Raw genomic sequence first — 26,281 nt, 5'->3', positions numbered from 1 at the left:
TTTTTGTCTTCATACCTGTACTTTGGATAATAATAACCATCACATTCCACCATCATTAATAACCCCATGCCTCCTCCTTTCCTCTCCAACCCCTCTGCCCTATCAAGCGTTCGTGTATTCCTCCCATGATTCCAATCCCTAACCCACTAAGAATCAGCCTCCTTATATCAAAGAAAACACTTGGCATTTTGATTTTTGCGATTGGCTAACTTCACTTAACATTATCTTCTCTAACTCCATCTATTTACCTGCAAATGCCATGATTTTATTCTCTTTTATTGCTGAGTAATATTCCATTGTGTATATAAGCCACATTTTTTAATCCATTCATCTATTGAAGGGTATCTAGGTTGGTTCCACAGTTTAGCTATTGTGAATTGTGTTAGTATAAACATTGATGTGGCTATGTCCCTGTAGTATGCTGTTTTTAAGTACTTTGGGTGTAGACTGATTATCAAAATGGCCATACTTCCAAAAACACTGTACAGATTTAATGCACTTCTAATCAAAATCCCAATGACATTCCTCATAGAAATAGAAAAAGCAATCATGAAATTCATCTGGAAAAATTAGAGACCCAGAATAGCTAAAGCAATCCTTAGCAGAAAGAGTGAAGCAGGTGGCATCACTATACCAGAGCTTAAATTACACTACAGAGCAATAGTAACTAAAACAGCAATGATATTGACACCAAAACAGACTGGTAGACCAATGGTACAGAATACAGAGACTAACCCACAAAATTACAATTATCTTATATTAGACAAAGGTGGCAAAAACATACATTGGAGAAAAGATAGCATCTTCAACACACGGTGCTGGGAAAACTGAATCCATATGCAACAAAATGAAATTGAACCCCTATCTCTCACCATGCACAAAACTTAATTCAACATGGATCAAGAACCTAGGAATTAAACCAGAGACCCTGCATCTAACAGAAGAAAAAGTAGGCCCTAATCTCCATCATGTTGGAGGAGGCTCATATTTCTATATAATTCACACAGAATTATTGTCCTAAAGAATTACCAATTTGTTTACAAATGTTGACTCACTTATTGGAAGTTTTAAGTAACATATAGAATATGTATACCATTTAAAGACCATGAATAATTATGGATTCTGAAAAAAAACATTTAACCTAAGGGTTTTGTATTAAGAGCTCATCTGCCTGTGGTGACTCAGTGTTGTTTACGTGGCATTTACCAGAGCTGGTGCTATTTTACTTCCAAAATCTCACAATAACCTTGCAGAGCTGCCTTATATTAAAGAAGTAATTGAGACTGAAAAGGAATTAAATTACAAGATCATACAACTAGACAAGATGGAATTTAGACTAGATCTATTAGACTGCATGGTTTTTAACTGTGGCAAGCCATTGTCTTCATTAAAGTAAAGATAGGGAATAGAAGTGAGGATTACATAAAAAATCAAAAGAGTCAGAAGAAAAAAGATACTTGTTAAATAATAGTAGAATGTATGTAAAATAATATAAATCAAGGATAAATGGGAGGTCTTAAAACAAAGATGAAAGAAAATGGCAGTGTTCTGACAGGCCCCACGATTACATAAAGAAAATTCAAGACCTCAGAGCCAACTGGATTGACCAATTGATGTGGATCATTTAAGACTGCTCTATGAAAAGGAGATTAGAAGAAAATAATACTTTGTAGATAGGTCAACAACTCATTAAAGAGTGAAAGAATTTTGTAAATCAATGAAAACATTAAATAAAAATGTAGATATTAACCATCTGCTCAGAATAAATTATAAATTAACTAAAAGCATATGACCTATATTGAAGGAGGGGAATTAATGTAGCATGGAATTTCCAAACTACTACTTTAAAAATCAGGTTTTCTGATAGGATTATTACTAGTAACAGTAGTAAGAGACACAAGACAAATTAAAATGTCTTAAATGATATTTGAAACATCATTAATACTAATTTAATTATAATTTGCACTTATAATTATGATTCTGTATTTATTTAATTTACATTCTCTATATTAATATCTCTGATAGTAACTAGTGTGGTCATTAGTAAATTTCCAAATAAAATTATATCTATAAATACTATCTACCATTTTTATTCCATACTATTTAAAGCTGACCAAAACCTTCCAGTAGCTTGCAGAAAGCAAGAATCTCAATAGAGTTCTGAACTATCAATCTGATTACCCAAATGTCATTTGATGTTTCCTTCATTGGAAACTAGATCTTAAGTTATATCATGTGCCAGGTGCAGTGGCATACAACTATAATCCCAGCAGCTCAGGAGGCTGAAGTAGGAGGTTTGCAAGTTCAAAGCCAGCCTCAGCAACTTAGTGAAGCCCTAAATAACTTAGCAAGACCTTGTCTCTACATAAAACATAAATTAGGGCGGGAGATGTGGCTTAGTGGTTAACCTGAGTTCAATTTCTGGTACCAAAAAAAAAAAAAAAGAAAAGAAAAAAAGAAAGAAAGAAAAGAATGTAATGTAAGCCAAGAAATCAGAATGGAGTACAAAAAAGATTTATCATTGTATGTGCCTTGGTGTACAGCTGGCTTTAACTTAATCTCATAGTGAATTCTAAAAGAAAGTACACATATTTCACCAAATAGTCACATCTGTTCCATGCCTTCACTGCAGAAATTGCAAAAGGTAATTGCATATAATGTTTAACATCCCCTCAGGTCTCATAGAAGACTGCAAACCTTCCTCTATAATGTGTTGGATGAATCTATACACATAGCTTCAGAGGCTGGTCTAATTTTTAATGCATAAAAATGGTAGACTAGCCTCTGAAGCTAGTCTAATTTTTAATGCACAGAACAAAATGCTTTTCTCTCAACTTCTTAGGAATTATGTCTCTGTATGTCACTGATTCATCTCTCAACTAGCTAGAATTTAAGAGACAGATCTTAATACATTTTTACTTAGGGATATCAACACATATTTGAAAGGGCCCTTCACAGAAAAACATACAGGATGAATTTAGCATATATGGTATGAAAATAATGAATGAAAATCTTCCTTAAAATTTCATTTTATTACCTGTGCACAAACAATATTCAGATTCACTAATGTCTAAACCATAGTGTCCTGATTCTTAAAATCTTTCTCACTGATATTGTAATAGTATGGAAAACTTCTCCAAGAGAAAAAATAATAGAAATGTTGATATATTGTTTCTCCTAGAAATATATGCTCAGGACAATTTTCAGTTAAGAATTATGGAAAAACGTGTGGTTAAGTTCACATTAAGATAAAATGGATGATATTTACAAGTTTCTCTTTATTAAAAAATATTTGAAGAGAATACATAATAAGCTACTAAGAATATTAACTGCTGGGAAGTAAAATTGAAGACAGAGAAAATGAGAGCTCACATAATTATTTCATATACATCTATTTTTAATTATAGACCATTGTTGTCTATAATTTTAAAATATTTTAAAATTTTAATTTACATGTAGACATTAATACATTACTGAGTCTTACTTCAGTTTCCTAAATGCAGAATATGGGGTGTATAGGCCCCAGATAGATAGATAGACTCCTAACTGGAGTCACTGGCAAACAGAACTTACCTTAGTGTGCCTGTGTTTCTAAAGAAATTTATCTTCTAAAATACACTGAGAAGCCTATATTCATAAAACCTAACTTTACCATGACCCCAACAGATCCTATCAGGAATTAATCCCACAGACCTTTCTTTCTTGACATATTTTTTTAATGTTTTGGTTGTAGATGGACACAATATCAAATACATATCACCTAAGCTTAAAGATAGAAGAAATGAAGAATGCCAAAATCGATCTGTAATGATAAACCTATAGGAATATATATTTTTATACCTTAGTTAAAATAATCTTTCCTATCCAATTATTTGTTCAATATGGCATTGAGTTTTTAATATGCAGAAATGAGTAGTGACTTCATAATAGTCTCACAAAAATATTAAAAGATATTGTGTAACTCATATTTGGGAATTAATGTAAAAATGATTTGCTGCACAAATATTCCTTCAACATGGAAAAGTAATTTAACAGCTGCAGTGCTTTCATTTGTAAATCAAGAGCCTTGAAAAAATAACTAAAAATTATTCAAAATAACAACATCTAAATTTTCATGTAAGCAAATTTGTTAAATCAGATAAAATAATAACATGATATGGCATTCTTTAATCATTTTTGTCAGGCCTTCAATTTAACTTTCTTTCCAAGCTCTAGTTTCATATTCTGCTATCTCCTAGACATATCTACCTGAAATTCACTTTAAATTTAATAAAATTGCTGTTAGCTCTCAAATTATCTTCTTGTTGTTGTTCTCCTATACCTGGAAATGGAACCTACATCCCTTTCAGAACAGAGGCTCAAATATCATAAAAATTATTACTTATTTATCTTGCTACCAGCATTCAATCAATTTTCAATTCCTTTCATATAATATCCCCCAAAGAAAATGTCCACAGCAATCTTCTATTGATCAATCCTTTTTGCCCTCTTTGGAAAAACACACATGTTCTTTTCTTTCTTCTGGCCAATAGCCAAACACATCTTGTCACAGAAAGTGGGAAGCTGAAGCACCAAACCTTGATTCTTGTGGCCTAACAAAAGGAATTTCATGTGAGATATGAAAAGCTAAGCAAGAGAACCTTATTATAAATGAAAGTCAAGTAAGGTTCAAGCAAAAAGCACTCTTGAGAAAGAGTGGGTCATCTCTGGGCAGAGAATGACAATGAAAAAATGCTGTTTTCAAATTTATTGCTGTTGTATGATTGCCTTGAGAAATGGGATCTACCTTCTGCACTCTGAAAATCAGGTGTTCAACTAACTCCTTCTTCACAACTGGCAGTAGAGTTTTTGACCCTAATAAGTCCTCTCAGGAATTGTCATGGTGACCATTCTATTCAGGGGAGTTTCATCTACAAGTCAATCCTATGTTAATGTGGGTACTGGAGTCACTGGCAAACAGAACTTACCTTAGTGTGCCTGTGTTTCTAAAGAAATTTATCTTCTGAAATACACTGAGAAGCCTATATTCATAAAACCTAACTTTACCATGACCCCAACAGATCCTATCAGGAATTAATCCCACAGACCTTTCTTTCTTGACATATTTTTTTTAATGTTTTGGTTGTAGATGGACACAATATCTTTATTTTGTTTATTTATTTTTATGTGGTGCTAAGGATTGAACCCAGTGCCTCATGCTTGCAAGGTAAGCACTCTTACACTGAGCCAGAACCTCAGCCCCTCTTGACATATTTCTTACTTGTTTATTTCTACCTGTTTATTCTCAAGGTTTATGCACATGCTATTTTCTATAAGTTATTCAGTTATTCATTTACTTCTAAAGTAATTTTTAAAAAATCTGTGATCCTGGCATAGTATTGGTTTGCATTCCACTGCTCATTACTACCACCTAACAATTTGTTCCAGATTTTTTTACCTTTATATTCCATCCTTAACCTTCATCCATTTTAATCCTGATGAACCATCTCTTACTGTTGAATACATTTTCCTGTCCTTTTCATCTCCCTACTTAGGGCTTACTCATTTAGAATGACTTCATTTATATTTTTCATGTTGACCTTTGGCAACTCTTTCAGACTTATCTCAAATGTCACTATTTTATGAAAATTTACTGAATTTCCCTACTAGTAAAATTCTTCACTTTCTAGGCCCTCAGATTACTTATTTGATTTTTATAACAAATATTGTAGTCAATCTTTATTTTACGTAATTTTTTCATATTTATAAATTATTATCATATGTTCCATAGCACCCTATACATAAAGGATGTCAAGAGAATAAATAAATATCAGTTGAATAAAATAAGTGTCAGTTGAATAAAATAGATATCTTTGAAAAAAATTAAAGAGTTAACCTGAGAATAAATAAGTACTTCACAGGTAGACAATTCCATAATATATTCATACACTCAAGAAATATTTATTGAATGTCCAAAATGTTCATGAGACTATGTTAGGAGCTCACATAATTTCACAAATGAGAAGTGTTCTAAAAGCATGAGAGGATATGTGTATAATTTGTTTATTTATCTTCAAGTCCCTCAAGAAAACAACACTAAAATAACCACTTGGAAGATATAAAAATACAAACAACAACAACAAAGATAACACAGGGAGTGATAAGAGAGATGCAAGAAATTTTTGAAAGGTGCAGTGGGGGAAGATTGTGGTTTTGCTGAACAAAACATATGAAGCTGAAATCCCAATGCCTTCAAAAGGCAATCACTGTGAAGCAAGCCCATCTTTCCATCATAGCATTGGAAAAGCTCAGGCTCAACAGCAGTTAAGAGGAAGCTAGGGTTGGAACAGATAATTAAGAAAATAATTTATGCTTATAGTTGTATATGGGTTGATTTGTCCCCAGATTCAACTCACTGGGAATACAAACCAAACAACTACTGCTCCACAAGCCCAAAGGCAAGCAGAGGCAAAAGACAAAGGGCTCTAGATGTGGGAATTATGGGTACACTAGAAGGCAGGGCTAGGTTACCAGTAAGTCACAGAATAAATATTTAATGCAAACACACTGAATGCTACCTTGGAACAACATGGTCCAAACCATGTTCTATAAATTTCCATTAGAACTTGCTCCCTATTTCCTTATTTTAGTTAATGAAACTCCAGTTGTTCAAGCCCAAAACTTTAAAGACAACCTTAACTTCTCTTTCTTACATTTCATATCCAATCAGTGGAAGAAATCCTATAAAATCTAACTTTAAAATATATTCATAGTCTGATCCCTCTTAGCACCTCCACTGTCCCCATTCTGTTCAAAGCCATCATCATACCTTGGCTGGATGACCACATCAGCCTCCTAACTGACCCCCCAGCTTCTGCTCTTGCTACTTTCATCTAACCTTACCACAATAGCCAAAATTATCCAGTTAAAAGTAAGCTGTATGGAGTCACTTCTCTACTCAGAATTTCCAGTGGCTCCTTTTTAAGTCAGAGTAAAAGCCAGTGACCTAAATGTCTGGTAGACACTTGCACATATGAACCTAAACTTCAGAGATGAAATCTGAGCAGGGAATAAAAATTTGAGAGATTATATATAGATGCATCAATATGACTAAAAGGATTATCAGGAAAATGTTTATAGCTAGAAAAGAAGAGGGGTTCATGGAAGAGGTGATAGAGTTTTCTGATATTTGGAATTTGTGGGAATGACAAGGAAAAACAATGAAAAGAAAAGTTTAATGAAAGTAATCAGAAAGTCAGAAAATCCAGATGGGTAGATGCCTTGGAAACAAAATGAGAAAAGTAGTTCAATAAAGTGAATGATCAGCTGCACAGAAGGCTGCTAATCAATCTAGCCCATTGAGCACTGGGAAATAATCAAAGGATTTAGCACTAATATGGTCATTACTCATCTTGGAATGTTGCTGAAGACAAAATGGTCGTAGATTTAAGAGAGAATGAGAAGAAAAGAAATGAAGAGTTGAGAAATGGGGCAATAGCTATAAGATGTGAGTTAAGAAAGGAGCTTTTCTTTATTTTTTCCAGGTGAAAAGAGGGACCCAAAATTTCAACTGAATAAACTTGAGTTTAATATTGTGATAGTAGGAGCAAATGTGACTCCATTTTGTTTTATGACTTCATCCTGTAAAACAACCATGCCAAGTAGAAGAGTCATGACTGGAGCAAGATGTTCTTTTCTTTTTGCTATAGAAACCTTTAAGAACACGGAACTACCTAATGGGGTATTGTTTCTGTAACTAGGGTAACAGGGCTCTGTTTCTGTAACTGGGGTGACTGGGCTAACTGTGATTGGTTAGGCTTCCCTCCACTTGACTGCACTCTCCCACTTCTGTAACCTGGCTTGCTTGCATTGGCTAGACCCCACCCCCCAACATCCCTTTTGCGGTTTTCAGGCTTATAAGGAGTGCCCTTGCAATTGTTCGGGGCTGATCAGGGGAACAGCTTTATGTTCTGGTCAGCCGCCACCGGTGTGCTTCAATAAAGGTTTGATTCGATTATACGTGAGTGGTCTGGAAGTCAGTTTATGAAACCCTGGGACGAAGCTTTAACTATAACAATATCAAACCATAGATTTACTCTTGACTACACTGACCTGTCTGAATTCACATATACGGAGACTATCATTAGGAACTGAGAGAACAGTTTCTTTTCCTCTGGAAAACATCCAAACTAGAGCAGTTAGATGATATTTTATTTTCAAAGAACTCAAGACATACTGTAATGTTCCCACTAATGACCACCACTGTGCCTAGTATCTCCTGGTGAGACAGTGTTGTTATGCTAATCAACCATAATCCAGCTGAGTTCCTAAATTTTCCCAGCAAAAGAGCTGTGAAATAAGTAAAGTAAAACAATTTTAAGTAATAAGTAGTTGGTAGTAAGACCAGACATCAAGACGGCTGATGTGGAGTTTTTAGTTGTAGTTACTTCCACAAAACAAAATAAATAACAACACTATGATTTTGCAGATCCTTGAAAGATCCATAGCTATTCTTTTCTGGTTTTCATTAAAAATTGGAAAAATTATTCTAAAAGTGACCATTTGAAAGATTAAAAACACAAAGTAGAAAAATTAAGGCAAATGTAGGCATTCTATGTAAAAATACAACAAACTAGCAGCAAGATGGAAAAACATGTAAAATACATGTGAAAACAACTTATCAAAGCTTAAAAACAATGAATCATTTGGCTTTGAATGCACGTCAGAAATGCACTTTCTTTCTTAATAAAAATAACAATGGAAGGATATAGAGATATACATATATGCTTCAATCAATTACCATAATTAAAAAGACAGAGTCTATATTATTTCTATAATTGAGAACCAATTAAAAATACTAAGGAGCATAATTTCTACATCAGATAAATATGAAGAGATGTTACATTTTGGAGCAAGCCCTAGTCTTCATGATTTCTCAAGTTTGATTTTCTTAAAAATATTCTCTGATTTATACCTCTAAATCAGCTGAGATCATACTTTAATAAAATATGTGTTTTCATAGGAAATCTAAACCATCATAATTACAGAGCATAGCTAAAAAACACTTATAGAGATTCATTGCATAGTTGAAGAACAAAAATGTAAAATTCTATACAGATTTTATGTCAGTAAAAATCTAAAGACAGAGAAGAATCAGGAAACCTGCTTCTAGTTCTGACTTCATCATCAATTTGGTGATTTGGATCACTTAAACAATATATGCTTTAGATTTCTCCAGTGCAAATAAATTTGGACTGAAGATTTTTTAATTTCAAATAAATACCATTTTTAATTTCAATTAAATACCATTTACATAAAATGGTATTTATGTGTCTCAATTTTAAGTAAAAATAAAGTAGAATTATCACGCAAAATGAATATTTTTAATACCACATATGTAATGTTACACTGTGGTGCACAGCTTGAATTCCCTCCCCATGTCCTTCTGACTGGATCAAAATACCCATTCATCATTCTCTCAGCTGCTGGAAGTGCTGCCTGCTGAATGTTCACTTCTGGGACTCTACCCAGGAATTTCTATTCACAGGATAAAGCTACCTCACTCTATGTGTCTAAGTGCTTTGCACTGGAACCATCCCAAATTCAAGCATTAGGTAGTAGTTAGTAATGAGCAGTGAAATATTTGGCAAGGTCACAGGTTTTAACTTACTTTTAGAGTGTTCTTTAAACAACTTCCAACACAGATTAGTAAATAACTTGTTGAAAAAAAATACCAGAACCACAGAACTTAAGAATAGGCAAATAGAAATAAAGGGATCTAATTGGGGAAATGTCTCCAAAAAGAAGAATCAATGAGACTAACTCTTGATAGGGTCCTCCAAGGTCAGGATAAACCTACAAGTTATGGCCATAGATGTATTTGTGTATTTGAGAAGGGAGGTTTCTTTAGAAAAGCAGTCATACTACTGTAAATTCTGAATGGACACTGACCTCTGTCCCCACATTAACAAGGGATTGACTTATAGATGAAGCCCCCCTGAATAGGATGGCCACCATAGCAGTTCCAGAGAGGACCAATTAGAGTAAAAACCTCCACCTCACCTGACGAAGGATTGACAAAGAATGCAGAGGTGTTCCCCAGTTCTTAAGGCAAACATGAAACAGCAATAAATTTGAAAGTGGCATTGTCTCCTTTATCCTTCTCTGCTTAGAGACCATCCACTCTCTCTTGAGAGTGCTCTTTGCTTGAGTCTCACTTTCACTTACAAAAGTTCTGCTGCATGGCTTTTTGTATCCCACTTTAAATTTTCTTCCATTGGAATAGAAGTACTGAGATTTGGAGCTTCAGCTCCCCACTTTCCTGTGACTCAAGAACTGGTCAATTAGAAGGAAAAACCATTTGGTCCCCTGATTTCTAGAGAGGACAACTCTGAACTATCATTTTCTCTGTAGAGCGCCTGTCAGACCTTTGGAGGTCTCTGCCCTTACCATACCAGATAGTTCAAGTTCTGCCTGTCTTCTTCATCCCTCAATCAAATTGGGTTGTCCACAGCACACTCCCAAACAAACCTCTGATGTACTAATATCTGCCTCACGATCTGTTTCCCAGGAAACTCAACCTAAGACATTGTTCATCCTTAAGGCAAGAAACCACAGAGGAAAATCATCTGTCCCCCAAATGACTGATTCTAAATGAACCTGTAGCCAGAGCTTTGTCAACTATAATATACTGCATGATGAGCCAACAAAATCAGTTCAATTCATGTCTTGATCCTTTATTCAAAATCTGAAACTACAACTGTAACAACATCCATTTATGAGATTTTATTACACACCAAGCGTCATACTTAGTACTCAGTTATACATTTTTAATTAATATCTATAGTAATTCCAAAGAAAAGTTGCTATTTTTAACCTCATTTTTTGAAGCAGTAAATCAAATGTTAAGTAGGTTAATTATCACATCAGAGGTCATAATACTAGTAATAGGAGATCCAAATCTCCATCCAAGTTGTAGGATTCCAGAAATCCATGGTCTAACACTGCTCACTGCCTTCTGATTATCTTTCATCAATCTTGTCAGCAAACATGTTCAGGGTTCAACCTTTAGAGATCACTGGTACACTAGAGGAGAACAGTTGCGACTTCCTGAGAAAATCCACTAAATTATCAATTCTCCCTTATCTAGAAAAGTGGATGTCATGAACAAGCATTCCTAATAAGACAGTGTCTAAGCTTACTTTGACTGAAACAGTATATCTGTACCTTAATTTCTGTACTTCGAAGTTGTACTATTTTCAGTTTTAAAAGCTTAATCTCCATTTAAAAAAAAATGAGATGAAACTCAAGACTACTGAAATTGTGACAGTTGTATATTTTATAGACTTGACTTTTCCTAATACTGGCACAGCATATGAAAATAATTACTACTTGCTTTTGAGCAGGAGAGTTTATTATTTAAATTTCACTTCTCCACATACTAGAAGAGCTTAGTAGTATGGGAAATCTAAAACTACAATATATTTCTGGGGAAAATGCCCTTTAATATTTGTAATAAACGTCTCTCCTAAATGGTAAGTTTTGGGGGATTTTGTTGTTGTTGTTTTTAACTCCAAAAGCATGAATCTCCAAAAGTAATAGAAATATTTGAAATATGAATGTCCGGATAATTGAGAATTGGAGAGTGGCAGAAGACAGAAAGTATGAATAATTAAAGGCAAATCTGTTTGCATCTCACCTCTACCACTCATCTAGCTGTGTGACTTTGTGCAGATAAGTGAATTTCACTGCATCACATTGTTTCCTGTATCATATACAGTTAACAATACATGTCTTGGAAATGTACCATGAATTAAAATAATATTTGCAAAGGCTATGAAAAAACTTTTTAGTCACCTAATTTGTAGGGATTATTATCCTTGACAAACAAGGAAATACACCCACTTTGTAGTGGCAATCACCTATGAGAAGCTGCTTTGTTTTACTTTAATGAAACCCTTCAGGGAATCATGCAATGAAAATGTTGAAAGCATGTAGTTTATATGTAAGTGCCAAGTAGACATAATTGAACAATTAGAAGAAAATGATAGGAGAAGTCATTAAATTAACATAATAGATAAGGTAAATTTAGCTTAAAGAATGTTCACTCTATTCAAATTCATTTCTAGGCTGCAAAGAAAATGCCTATTTTCCCATTTAGGAAAACAAAATTTCCCTTGGGGGATATATAATAAGATTGATCTAGCTAGCAGCTGCCTCATCCCCCAAATCTGGGAAAGCTATCTACCATTTCCTATACCTAATGTACACTACATAGTATACACATGTTCTGATAATAATTTCCTTTGTCTGAACACTTTCTTCGGAAGCCAATTAATCTAACAATTTAAATTTTAATAATTTAAAAACAATATATTTTTAAAAAACAGTTACAAATTAGACTGAGTGATAATAAAACATAAGCAATGAATGTCTTATGTGACTACAAAATCCAAACTTTTAGAATCAAGATCCACTTCAACCTACATATTGTTAAACAAATCTAAGAAATATTGAAAGCATTTATCAGATTAGAAGTTAGGAGGAAATAATTCTCCATTGTTGTTAGCCCTGAGAAAGTAAGAGGGGAGATGAAAAATGACTTCCATCTCAGACCAGATGTACCCAGAAATTGTGTGGTTTTGTCTTTGATGGTTCTTGCTCAACCACCTTCACCACAGTCATAGGCACATTTCTCTCTCCTGTTCTCCATTAAAAAGAAATATGCATCATGACCTCAATGATTAGACTTAAAGCTTGACTTGCAAGTTTTCCCTGACTGACAGCAAGTTTGGCAATGAGTATTTCTCCTTTCTCCTTAACCCTCTAACTTTTCCTTTTCTCTGGCTTCATTTTCCAATTAAGAGAGTAAATAAAAAGAGGTAGAGAAGAGATAATATCTATAGAGGATTTCTCAAGTAAGATTCCAGACACTAATTAGATATCAGGTGTTTTTCACTTCAACAGATAGTTTTGGATTACTATGTGCCAGACAATGAGATACAAATTAATCTTTGAAAGGGCTCATTGATCTAATGCTCTAGGAAGAACTCAGGAAATAGCCAATAATTTAATGACACTGGTGTTCAAGAAAGTTCATAGGATACTCACAAGAGGAAGAGGTTAAAGGAAAAATAAAAACAATATAATAGGGAAGGTGAGAGCTTCTCAGTGGAAGTGATATTAAGACAAGATACAAAGTACAAATAAGAATTCCCAGGCTTTGGAGTGTGAATAGGGGAAAGTAAAAGAGGGTAGTTCCCAGGATAAAGATATTAGTTTACACAGATACTCAAAAATAGGCAAGTGAGAAAATGTTAGCTAAATGATTGAATAAAATTTAGTGAGATTATATTAAAGAATTTCTCAAAATTATTAACATATTAATAGGCACTCTGGGTTTCTAAAAGTAATAGATATTAAATAGCATTTTCTAAACTATTTAAGGCCTTAAAAATGCCTTTTCTTTCCTTCCTTCCTTTCTTTTTCCCCTCCTTACCTTTCTCTTTCCTCATCCTACTCCACTTCCTCCTCCTTCTTCTTCTCTCCATGTCTATCTCTATCACTTTCTTTTTTGGAGAATTTTCAGAGAACAGCATTCTTTAAGAGATCTAAAGATGCAGACACCAACAACTATTGTTCTTTCTCCTCTTAATGACTACTCTGCTGAGAAATTCTGGTACAGTAGAAATAGAAGAAATAATGAAAACATTTTCTTAATTGAAAAAAAAAATAAGAATAAAAATCATAAAGATTATTGATTCCAAGCATCCAACATCTTTGATTCTATCCAACATCCTTTTGACTCTGCATCTTCTAAACAAGCCTGTTTGGACACAGAATCTCAGTGCCCAGGTACCACAAGACTATCTTAAGAAACATCCAGGGTCACTGTCCCTTGTAGTTGAAGGCTCCCCACAGGGAGGGAGATTCAGGAGCCCTTTGCATCTAATGGAACTTCATTGAAGGAAGGAAAATTTCTACTGTCTCTTTCTACCAATCCAATCACTTATTTCCCAAGGTCGTCAGTAAACCAATGTTTGTTCTCCAAGAACAATGTATGTTCCTATTTCCACAACTTGGGATTTCATAGAAAAAAAAATGATAATTTTCCTTGTTAGACTGTTACCCTAATTTGCTTTAGGTTCATATCCAAACATTTTTATGGTTAATTCATGACAGTAACTATGAAAAAATAATTTTAAATTTGAAAAGTAATCAATCCTCTCATAAATTTCTGTATCACATGACAGTATTCAGAAACTCATGGTAACCAAAATAATTTTCATGGAATTATAAAAAGCATTCTAGTTGAGAAAGCAAAACATATTTTTAGATAATGATGTTCAGAATCATTATATGCAGGCAAGCTGAAAGCAGGATGCTGACCCAAGATTGAATTTCCAGAACAGAGATTAAAAATTCCCAATTTCTCCACTGCGTCCTAGACTTTTCCCACAGTGGCTTTGAAACAAGCACCTTGGGGATCCTGAGCATTTTAAGCTGCCTTAGATACCTATTACTCTAGTATAGTGGTTCTCAACAGAGTAGCTTCATTCCTCAGGGACATCTGGCTATATCTGAAGACATCATTCGTAGTCAAAATTAGGGGGTACTATTGGCATATAATGGGCAGAAGTCAAGAATGTTACTAAATATGCTATACTGCACGGTATAACACCATCAAAAAAGTATCTGACTTAAAATGTCTGCAATGCAAACGTTAAAAAATTTTAATCTAGTACAATATCCTTGCTATCTCTTGTGAGATAGCTTTTTATAATTTCCATATTGTTCTTATGGTAAATATATATGTTATATGAATCAAAATTAATGTTCCTAATTTTTTTACCTATTAATCTTAGTTCCAGAGCTCAGGACCCAAAAGGAGGAAAAATGAACTATGAATCCTTCATCTACACTATAAATTTGCATATTTCTGACTTCTTTCATATACCCAGAGTTTCTCATTTTCAGGTTGAAAAACCATATGCTCATCTTATATCTGTTTCTCAACAAAAGTATAATTTCACCTGCCCATCTTTAGCAAGCCAGGTTATGACTTGAACTTAGACTACTAAAGATAGTGGAGGAGATCTAGGCAGCAACCCTCCACTCCTCCACAGTGGTAAAAGAACAACTAGCTGACTTAAGAGGTGGGAGACAAAGTAAGCACTCTGAAACTCAGCTTTAGACAGCTTGAGACTTATGGGTACTAGGAATTTGGTTAACAGAGCAGAAAATAATGAAAGAATTCCTTGATCCTGAACTGTGACCCTGGCATGGTTGGAGGACAGGAAGATAACAGAGAGAAAGAGAGACAGGAAAAGCCTATAAATTTACTTTCCTAACAATGGTTGGGAAAGAAAATAGACCAAGTTAAAATGTGAAAGAAGCTGTATTTATGTGGGTGTGTCTCTATGTCTTCTGTTCTGTTGGTCTCCATGTCTCTTTTGGTGCCAATTCCATGCTGTTTTTGTTATAGCTCTGTAGTGCAATGTAAGGTCTGGTATTATGATGCCTCCTGAATCACTTTTCAAATGCTAAGGATTGCTTTGGCTATTTTAGGCCTCTTATTTTCCAAATGAATTTCATGATTGCTTTTTCTGTGAAAAACATCACTGGGATCTTTATAGGAATTGCATTAAATCTACATAGCACTTTTGGTAATATAGCCATTTTGATAATATTGATCTGCCTATCCAGAAACATGGGAGATCTTTCCATTTTCTGAGGTCTTCTTCAATTTCTTTCTTTACTATTTTGTAATTTTCATTATAAAGGTCTTTCACCCCTTTTGTTAGATTGATTCCAAAATTATTTTTTGAGGCTATTGTAAAGGGGACAATTTTCTTGATTTCTCTTTCAGCTGATATATCATTGGTGTATAAAACTGCAATTGATTTATTGGTGTTCAATAAACCCTGCTACTTTGCTGAATTCATTTATGAGTTCTAGAAGCTTTTTAGTAGAGTTTTTAGGTCTTCTAAATATAGAATCATGTCATTAGCAAACAGGGATAGTTTGAGTTCTTCTTTTCCTATTTGCATTCCTTTAATTTCTTACTTTTGTCTGATTGCTCTGGCTAGGGTTTCGGGGACTATGTCGAATAGGAGTGGTGAAAGTGGGCCTCTCTGTCTTCTTCCAGTTTTTAGAAAGAATGCTTTCTGGTTTTCTCCATTTAGAATAATCTTGGCCTTGGGTTTAGCATATATAGTTTTTATCATGTTGATGTAATATTCCTTGATTTTCTAGTGTTTTGAGCATGAACGGATGCTGAATTTTGTCAAATGCTTTTTCTGCATCTATTGATATAATCATGTGATTCCTGTCTTTAAGTCTATTGATTTGGTAAATTACATTTTGGATTTCCATATGTTGGACCAACCTTGCATCCCTGGAATGAACCCCACTTGATCACGGTGCACTATCTTTCTAATATGTTTTTTGTATGTGATTTGCCAGTATTTTGAGAATATTTGAGTCAATGTTCATCAGGGATATTGGTCTGAAATCTTCTTTCCTTGATGTGTCTTTGCCTGGTTTTGGTTTCAGGGTGATACTACCTTCACAGAATGAGTTGAAAGGGTTCCTTCCTTTTCTATTTCAAGGAATAATTTGAGAATTATTGGTGTCAATTCTTTTTTGAAGGTCTTGTAGAAGTTGGCTGGGAATGCATCTGGTCCTGGGCTTTTCTTAGTTGGTAGGCTTCTGATGGCATCTTCAATTTCATTGCTTGAAATTGATCTGTTTAAATTTTCTATGTCCCCTTGGTTCAATCTGGATAAGTCATATGGCTCTAGAAATTTGTCAATGTCTTGAAGACATTTTATTTTATTGGAGTATAGATTTTCAAAGTGGTTTCTGATTATTGCCTGTATTTTAGTAATGTCCATGGTGATATTTCCTTTTTCATTACTAATTTTAGTAATTTGGGGTTTCTCTTTTTTTAATTAGCTTAGCTAAGTGTTTATCAATTTTGTTTATTTTTTCATAGAACCATCTTTTTGTTGATTTTTAAATTTTTTTGTTTCAATTTTATTAATTTTGGCTCTGATTTTTATTGTTTCCTGTATTCTATGACTTTTGGTGCTGGTTTGCTCTTCTTTTATCTTATCCTAGACAAGGCATCATAAACATACATTGAAGAAAAGATAGCCTCTTAACAAATGGTGGTGGGAAAACTGGAAATCCATACTTAATAGAATGAAATTGAACTCCTATATCTCACTCTGCACAAAATTCAACTCAAAGCGGGTCAAGGACCTAGGTGTTAGACATCAAAGTCCCTGAACTTAACTAGAAGAAAAAGTAGGCCCAACTCTCCAATATGTGGCCCTAAGAACCAGCTGCCTCAATATGACTCCTAAAGTGCAAGAAGTAAAATCAAGAATCAATAAATGGAATGGTATCAAACTAAAAATCTTCTTCACAGCAAAGAAAACAATCAAGAAACTGAACAGAGATCCTACAAAATGTGAGAATTTTTTTTTTTTTTTTTACCACCAGTACCTCAGATAAGGAATTAATTTCCAGGATATACAAATGTAAGGAAAACAAAAGGAGACACAGAGACAAGATGCAGAGACAGGAAAAGAATGGCAGAATGGCAGAGAGGGCCAGCTGCCAGCTTTATTTATATCAATAGGTTACTTTAGGTAATTAGTACCATTACTACATTATTATTTACTATTACTTTAATACCAGGTGCTGAATATCTGAGATCAAAGTCCAGGCTGATAAGACACAGAGCATCTTCTCAAAAGACATTACCATAGCAACTAGATACCGCACCTATACTAGTTCTCTTTCTAGCTTCAAGGAGAAACTGATGAGCATTACAAGCATGAAAAACAGAGTGCCAGTTACCCCCTGGGAGTTTGCTCACCAGAGGAATGCTTCCCTGTACATTTCCACAGTCTAGATAGGGCAAAGGGGAAAAGAGAAGGGAGGGAGCATAGAGGTAGAAAAGATGGTGGAATGCAATGATCATCATCACCCTAAGGACATGTAAGAAGACACAAAGGATGTGACTCTACTTTGTGTACAACCAGAGATATGAAAAATTGTGCCCTATATGTGTGATATAAATTATAGTGCATTCTGTTGTCATATATAATAAGTCAAAATTTTTAAAAAAGAAAAAAAAAGACATTGAAGATAACACAAATAAATGAAAAGTTAACCCCCCCCCCAAAAAAAAAGAATACCTACGTACAAAGAACTCAAAAAACTTAACACCAGACAAATAAATAACCCAATCAATAAATGGGCAAAGAAACTGAGCCAGCTCTTCGAAGAAGAAGAAATATGAATGATCAACACATATATAAAAAAATGTCCAACATTTTTATCAGAGAAATGCAAACTAAAACTATAGTGAGATTCCATCTCACTCCTGTCAGAATGGCAATTATCAAGAATACAAGTAACAATAAATGTTGGCGATGATGTGGGGAGAAGGGTACTCTCACATATTGTTGGTGGGACTGCAAATTGGTGCAACCACTCTGGAAAGCAGTGTGGAGATAACTTAGAAAACTTGAAATAAAAGCACCATTTGACTGAGATATCCCACTCCTTGGTCTATACCCAAAGGACTTAAAATCAGCATATTACATTGATGCAGCTATATCAATGTTTATAGCAGCTCAACTCACATTAGCCAAATTATGGAAACAACCTAGGTGCCCTTCAATGGATGAATGGATAAAGAAAATGTGGTATATATACACAATGAAATATTACTCAGCCATAGAAAAGAATGAAATTATGGTAGTTGCCAACAAATGAATGAAACTGGAGAATATCAGACTAAGTGAAATAAGCCAATCCCAAAACCCCAAAGACCAAATGTTCTAATTTGTGGATAAAAATAACCCAAAACAAGGGAGGTTCGGGAGGGGAATAATAGAAATCCATTGGATTAGACAAAGGGAAATGAAGGGAATGGATGGGAGTAGGGAAAGATGAAAAGACAGTAGAAATTAACTGGACATAACTTTCCTAGCCTTGTATTTGAATACATGACCAGGGTGACTCTGCATCATGTACAACCACAAGAATGTAATCCTAAATAGAATAAGTTATATTCTATGTATGTATAATCTGCCAAAATATAACTAAATGTAATATAACTAAAACAAATAAAAGTCTTTAAAAAACTTGAAAAAAATCATGTTATTAAAAAATACATACCATTTCATCTGTTAATTTAAATAAAATTTTAAAATGCAAATTAAATGTAAAATAAATAAAATCTTTATAAATTAACTAGAAAATTAATATATGTCATGAACTAATATAGTTAGTAAAATGTACTAATAGTCTATGCTCAAGACACATTAAAGTAAGAATTCTTATTTTTCTCTCTCATTATATATCTGAGGACAAATAGAAAGTTCATTAAAAAAAAATGGGTAGTGATTTTAAATCCTCCTGTCCCTAGGAGGATTTAAAATCACTACAGCTTCTACTCACCTAGAGTAGTAAAAATGCTGGTTCTTGAGATGTTCTCTGAAATGGGCTGTCTCAGTAATTCATCTAGAAGGAAGCTTTGGAATCCCTGCTAGCTGGAGGTTACCAAAATCCCTACTCCCTCACCTTAGATGAAAGGACTAGATAGAGCTGACCCAAAACCAAATCATTCCTGGGGGATGCTAACCCAAACCCAGGGCTCTGCATAACCTCCTCAGTAGGTCAGGCCAAGATGACTCATCTGATACCCTAGCACAGTCACACTGACTGGTAAAAGCCAGGTGAGCTGCACCTAGTTGTGGAAGCTTCTATGCCTCCGACGCCCACAGAAAGCCTTCACCCACAGTTCCCACAGCTACAGAAAGTCACCATGTGCTTAGACACCACCACTATAAAAAAGCCCCAGCAGAGAGAAATGAGTGCACAGTGGTCCACAATCACTGGCTGCAGGAGCTCAGATGTGTCAAGTGTCACTCTACCCCAGTCACTAGAATGGTACCTCAGTGATCTACATCAGCCAGGGTGGAGTCCTTTGTGCCACAAACCACCCAGAGAGAGCCTATATTCACAGGACCCATGATGCAAACAATGATGATGCTGTATGGTGCTATAAAGAAGCCCTGCACAGGGAACAGGCATTCAGTGTCCCACAACAGCAACAGTCCTGAGCCCTGTACCACGTGCCCCCACACTCAATAAAAAGAGCAAGCAGATGCAGAAACCTCAAAGTATGCAGATTCAGGCCTCTGGACTGATAAATAAGCACCTACTACAGATAAAACCATAGCGACCGGGGAAGTAGTGTGTGTGCCCCAAGAGCCCAGATGGGAGTCCCAGAGTTGCCAGTTAACTCAGTTCTCATTCAGATGAAATTCAGACCAACAGAAGGCAATTCATGTGGATGATTCCCAAGGTACTAGTGGAAAAAAATTGCAGTATACCCCCAAAAGAGGTTTTCATAAAAGCATCACACAGACACCACTACTGCCCACCACCCATAGTGCCCAGATACAAGTCCACCAACCTGTTACCTGTGCACTCCAGAAGGGCAGTGGCCCTACAGTCCCACACCCTACACACTCCGAAATATACACACGGGAGCCCACACTGGATTTGACAGTGCTGAATACATGAAACTTTTCTTTAGGAGGGCACATAACACTGCATCCCTGAACAGAGAGTAACTTGACTGATAAGGCACAAACAATTAGGAACTATCTCCTCTGACCCAGCAAAAAACTCATATATACCTAAACATACCAAAAATCAGAGGGTGCCTCCTAGAATTATATCAGAGTATAATCACTACCTTCATTTTCAGGGAAACTGAGAGTAAAGCTAAGGCATCTTCTAAACATCCTAAATCCTTTTTTTTTTTTTGTCCACTATCATCACAGTAAGCCTTAAATACTATCTGCCAGAGAATTCCAGGCCACCATCCCAGTCTTCTTTCCCTCTAAACATCCCATAGCAGCAGAACATAGACATTTCTGGAAGAAATGTGCCCAGTGGAGCTGCCTACAGAGCAGTCCTGATATGCTTCTCCCCTCCAAATCTTTATGTTGATCCAATCAACTTCTTAGCCTGCCAGCTGAGGGTTTATACAATCAGGTTCCAAATTACTGACAAAAATAATTGAAATAATCCTTTCAATTACTATTTCTTAAATTTTAGAATCCAATGACAGCTATAGACATGCCCCCCACCTTAATTCACCCAGCCACAATCTTTCAGAGAGCCTACTGTTCCCCACGAACAGTTCTCAACACTGTTGGAGAGATTGACAACAGAGGATAGACTAGGCCCTTCACTCGTGTACTTTGCTTTCTCAAGGAGCAAAGGCAAATAGAAAATACATGAACAAATTATAAATCTAATCATTATAATTAAGAATGAGCTTTAGAAAATAAATTTAAAGAGGATAACAGGTTAAAGAGTGACATTAGATAAGGAGATGGAGAATAAAGATAGCATGTGAGCTGAAATCTGAATGATAAAGAACCAGCTACAGAGGAAAATTTAAACTCTCTTCTAGCCATTTTAAAAAATAAATAGTTGAGATAATCAATATGCTAATTAGCCTAATTTGATCATAACATATTGTATACCCATATCAAAACATCATCCTAAAACCCACAAAATAGATGTTTTTTGTGCTGAGAATGGAAGCCAGGATATTCTCTACAACACAACTACATCCCCAACCCAATTATTATGTCAACTAAAATAAACTAAAAATAAAGTAAAATAGCCACATCAACTATAAAATCTCTAAAGAAAAAAAGAAAGAACAAACCAGCACTGTGACTATCAGAGTATATAGTGCCCTGCATGTAAATGAAAACTCATGGCAACAAAACTGATACTGTGTATACACTTACATGGCTATACTCAAATCCTTATAACATTCAAATTAGGAAAATTCAGTAAGAAATCTCCCCACCTAGACATTAAATATCATAAATAGTTGGAACATCAATTTTGATCTTAAAATATTACTTTTGTATTGAATCAATACATGTTCCCTCAATATTTGATATTATAGTCCTCAACCCAATAAATTGTATTTATTGTGTTTTAGAGCATTAACTGGAATAATTCTTTTCCTCATCTTTGCTTTCCTAATACTGCTTTATACTTGCTCCTCTTATCTCTTTTTTTCCCTCTTGCCTTATCCTTAATGTTAGTTGTTTCTCTAAAAATTAAAGGTAAAATATAATGGAAATTATTTCATTTTGAGAATAAGGTGATAATTCCAAATTGCTTACATAATTTTTATAACAAAATTTAAATGTTAATCTCCTGCCTTAAATCTCATTTCATTTTTGTACCTTGGTTTATATTACTTGTCTATTATATCTCTTTTTTTCTTCCTTTTCTCATTTTTTAATCTTCTCTTTTCAACATCTATATAGTGTAAGAGTAATTTTACTATATTCAATAATCCATTTCTAAATCTATTTAAGAACATTATTATGATTTTATACTTGGAATAGAGGAACAATGGAAAATATTTTCAATAAGTTTATTTTTATTTTTCCTGAGGTTTATTAATGCATGGCTTTGATCTGAAGTGCTTGCAGTTAATAGGGTTTAGTATCTTCTCTCAAAGTGGTGCTGAGATTTGGCATTGCAGAGGATACATTGAGCGGCAGTATCAATATTTGGATATTTACTTTGCCTGTAGGCTTTAATAGCAAAAAGCTCACAAAATAGTCTCTTGCATAAAAGTAGGAGATAATCATCTCAGCAGATGGGAATAACATTAAGAGAAAGCCTTTAAATCACTGGTACAGACAAGGCATGAATATACAAACTAAAGAAATGCACAACCTTGTCAGTGAAATAATATCAGAAAAATTTCCAAACCCTAGAAATAAGATGGCAACCCAAATACAAGACCCACTTAGAGCCTAAATAGACAATATTTAATAAGATCTTCTCCAAGATACATTGTAATTAAGACGTATAATACCCAGAATAAGGATAAAATTTTAAAAGTTGGAAGAGAAAACGTATAGAGGTAATATTTAGAGGTAAGCCAGTTAGATTTTCTAATGATTTCTATGCCAAGACCCTAACAGCCAAGAGGTTTGTTGTTCTTTTTTTTAATTGAAAGGTCAAATATTATATAAATGATCTTATTATGAGAATAAGGTCATAATTCTAAATTGCTTACATCAATTTTATAATAAAATTTAAATGCTAAGCACTATAAAATTTATTCTACATATTAGCTTTTAATATTATACAAACTATTCTCTTAGAAAATTATATATATATATTATATATATGTGTGTATATATAATATATATATATAGATAGATAGATAGATATAGATATAGATATAGATATTTGAAGCCAAAACATCTTTTCAAAGCTGAAAGAACACTACTTAATTTTTATTGCAACAAGACACTAAAATGTGCCTAAAATTTTTCAAAAAAAATTCTAAAGTATTTCACCATGATAGTAATAGAACTAAATAGAACTTATACAGACCCCCAAAGTCAGCCATAGATAGACATAATAACAAATTAGCCAAAAATAGAAAATAATAGTTCACAAAGTTAAAGTAAGCTTTTAAAACAATGTGAGGTTAAGTCATATGAAATTGCCAATATTAGATAATTTTAACTTACAAAAAAGAGATTCACATTGGTAAACTCAATATATTTTATATTGCTTTCTGAATTCCAACCACAGTAAATGCACTGAAATAAACCCTCCTTCTCAAAACAATTAAACAAAAACAAAACAATCCCACATTACCAAAGCATAGAATAGTGCACAATGTTATCAGTGTTCAGGTTCTTTATTATTGTTGTTGTTACTATTATTATTATTATTGCAGCTTTATGATTATATAGTAGTTAAACTCATACTGGTTAGGGGAATCATCCAACAACAAAATAAAATGATTTTAAATATTCATGCCCCAAATGTCAGTGCATTTAAATACATGGAAACTGATTTGGGTTCATGATCCTTCCTTTTTTCTTCCTCTTTATATTCCTGTCTTCCCACTACTCTCACCTTCTCCTTGAAATAATATATACCACGCCATGAAAAACGGGTACCAACAAAGTTTGCTCTATCCAGCAAACCTAAACTTCAGAATTAAATATGAATTAAAACATTTCCATGATACAAAAAAATTACTACAATTTATAATACTAAGCTAGCACTACAAAACATACTCTAAAATACTCCATACAGAAGAAATGAAAAACAAATACCAGAAGCTGGGTATGGTGGCACACACCTGTAATACCAGAGGCCGAGGCTGAGGCAAGAGACTTTCAATTTCAAGGTCAGTCTCAGCAACCTAGTGGGAACCTCAGCAACTCAGCAAGACCCTTGCTCATTTTTTTTTTTAAATGAAAAGGACTGGGGATGTAGCTCTGTGGTAAAACACTCATGCATTCAATAACTAGTACCAAATAAATAAATAAACATCAAAGCCAACATAAGAATGAATTTCACTAGAAGAATAGTCAAAGAATAATCAAGTCTGAATTAAACAAATAAATCAAAATGTCAGGAAAAAAAATCATCTTTCTATAATAAAACGAAATGTAAAAGGTTTAAACTCCCCAACTAAAGCAGATTGGCAGAACAGATTAAAACACAGACCAACCATAGGCTGTTTTATAAGAGAGTCATCTTATAGGGAAAGACATCTATAGGCTATTGGGAAAGGATGAAAAGCTATACTGTGTAAAGGGAGACTGAAAGTAAGCAAGGGTGTCTATTTTCATAACTGACAAAGATGCCTTCAACACAACATAAATCAGAAGAGACACAGAAGGCCATGCCACACTGTTTAAGGGAATCATCCAACAAGATAAAATGATTTTAAATATTCATGCCCCAAATGTCAGTACACTTAGACAGTATAAAACAAATCTGTATAAAACAAATCTTACTCAAAAGAAGAATCAAATAACCCCCAATACAATGATACTGAGTGATTTTAACACACCTCCTTGACCAATAGATAGGTCACTCAAGTATAAACAAGGTAAGATTTCAGAAATAAAATGTATATTTTATTTTTCCCCTTCCCCTCACTTCCTCTTGTATGTACTTTTGTATAACTCTGAGGGTCTCCTTCCATTTCCATGCAATTTCCCTTCTCTCTCCCTTTCCCTCCCACCTCTCATCCCTGTTAAATGTTAATCTTCTTCTCCTGCTCTTCATCCCTACTCTGATCTTAGTTACTCTCCTTATATCAAAGAAGACATTTGGCATTTGTTTTTTTAGGGATTGGCTAGCTTCACTTAGCATAATCTGCTCTAATGCCATCCATTTCCCTGCAAATTCTATGATTTTGTCATTTTTTAATGCAGAGTAATACTCCATTGTGTATAAATGCCACATTTTTTTTATCCATTCATCTATTGAAGGGCATCTAGGTTGGTTCCACAGTCTTGCTATTGTGAATTGTGCTGCTATGAACATCGATGTAGCAGTGTCCCTGTAGCATGCTCTTTTTAGGTCTTTAGGGAATAGACCAAGAAGGGGAATAGCTGGGTCAAATGGTGGCTCCATTTCCAGCTTTCCAAGAAATCTCCATACTGCTTTCCAAATTGGCTGCACCAATCTGCAGTCCCACCAGCAATGTACAAGTGTACCCTTTTCCCCACATCCTTGCCAGCACTTGTTGTTGTTTGACTTCATAATGGCTGCCAATCTTACTGGAGTGAGATGGTATCTTAGGGTGGTTTTGATTTGCATTTCTCTGACAGATAGACATGGTGAGCATTTTTTCATGTACTTGTTGATTGATTGTATGTCCTCCTCTGAGAAGTGTCTGTTCAGGTCCTTGGCCCATTTGTTGATTGGGTTGTTTGTTCTCTTATTGTCTAAGTTTTTGAGTTCTTTGTATACTCTGGATATTAGGGCTCTATCTGAAGTGTGAGGAGTAAAGATTTGTTCCCAGAGTGTAGGCTCCCTATTTACCTCTCTTATTGTTTCTTTTGCTGAGAAAAAACTTTTTAGTTTGAGTAAGTCCCATTTGTTGATTCTAGTTATTAACTTTTGTGCTATGGGTGTCCTATTGAGGAATTTGGAGCCCGACCCCACAGTATGTAGATCGTAGCCAACTTTTTCTTCTATCAGACGGCGTGTCTCTGATTTGATATCAAGCTCCTTGATCCATTTTGAATTAACTTTTGTGCATGGCGAGAGAAAGGGATTCAGTTTCATTTTGTTGCATATGGATTTCCAGTTTTCCCAGCACCATTTGTTGAAGATGCTATCCTTCCTCCATTGCATGCTTTTAGCCCCTTTATCAAATATAAGATAGTTGTAGTTTTGTGGA

At 34.5% G+C, this 26,281-nt stretch overlaps 1 protein-coding gene across 6 annotated transcripts in view; it reads right to left on the bottom strand.

Moving 5' to 3' along the window:
- The window catches only part of Nox4 (NADPH oxidase 4), a 174,260-nt gene that overhangs the window by 66,039 nt on the left and 81,940 nt on the right, over positions 1–26,281 (bottom strand). The gene's annotated exons all lie outside the window — the stretch shown is intronic.

The sequence above is a fragment of the Marmota monax genome, unplaced genomic scaffold (genome assembly GCF_021218885.2).
Source record: "Marmota monax isolate L192 unplaced genomic scaffold, Marmota_monax_Labrador192_F-V1.1 WCK01_AAM20220418_F8-fsc00096, whole genome shotgun sequence".
Taxonomy (NCBI): Eukaryota; Metazoa; Chordata; class Mammalia; order Rodentia; family Sciuridae; genus Marmota; species Marmota monax.
This window is presented reverse-complemented; position numbering and strand designations above follow the sequence as displayed.